Source organism: Nanorana parkeri, unplaced genomic scaffold (assembly GCF_000935625.1).
Source record: "Nanorana parkeri isolate BGI_ZX_2015 unplaced genomic scaffold, ASM93562v1 scaffold398, whole genome shotgun sequence".
NCBI lineage: Eukaryota > Metazoa > Chordata > Amphibia > Anura > Dicroglossidae > Nanorana > Nanorana parkeri.
In genome coordinates, this window is record NW_017306666.1 from 1,229,115 (window position 1) to 1,229,800 (window position 686).

The following is a 686-nucleotide window of genomic DNA, read 5'->3' on the forward strand; positions in this document are numbered from 1 at the left end:
GGACACCCACATGTCCAATATAATACAGAGCCCCCTCTCCTGCTTACCTTTTTGCAGGGAGGAGGCTGTGAGGAGGCACGATCCCTGGTGATTGATTGGTAAGGTCTGCTGCAGACCTCACTAATCAGAGGTCACAATTAACAATTTGATATTAACACTATGTAAATAAATCCCTATTTCCTTGTTAATACTGTCTGTGTGCAAGCGCAGATGGTAAGGTTGGCATTCTCAAACAAACACCGGCACAGAAGCAGCTATGCGGTCTGCATCCGACAGATATGCAGACCGTGTAGCTACTCCTGCAAGTCTGGTATGCGGTCCTTGACCGCGTACCTGACTTATGAGACCACTGCTCTAAAGAGATAGCATAGCCTTAACTTTGTCCTTCTAGACACTCTCTGAAAGCTCAGAGAGATCACTATAAAGGGAGACGGAATGGGGAGAAGAGTCAATACTCTGACTCACTTCTGTGTGTAAATTTCAGCTGAAACATAAGGCTAAAATCACTTGCTGGCTGCATTGAAAATATATTCATACATATATTTACCCAACTAGACAATAAATGAAATACCCTTTTTTTAAATTCTATTTTGCAGCCCTGATCATGATAATTACATATGGAAAATAATTACAAAACCAGCTGGCAAGGTATACATTTAAAGCCCATTTCCAGGTTCGGAACCCCT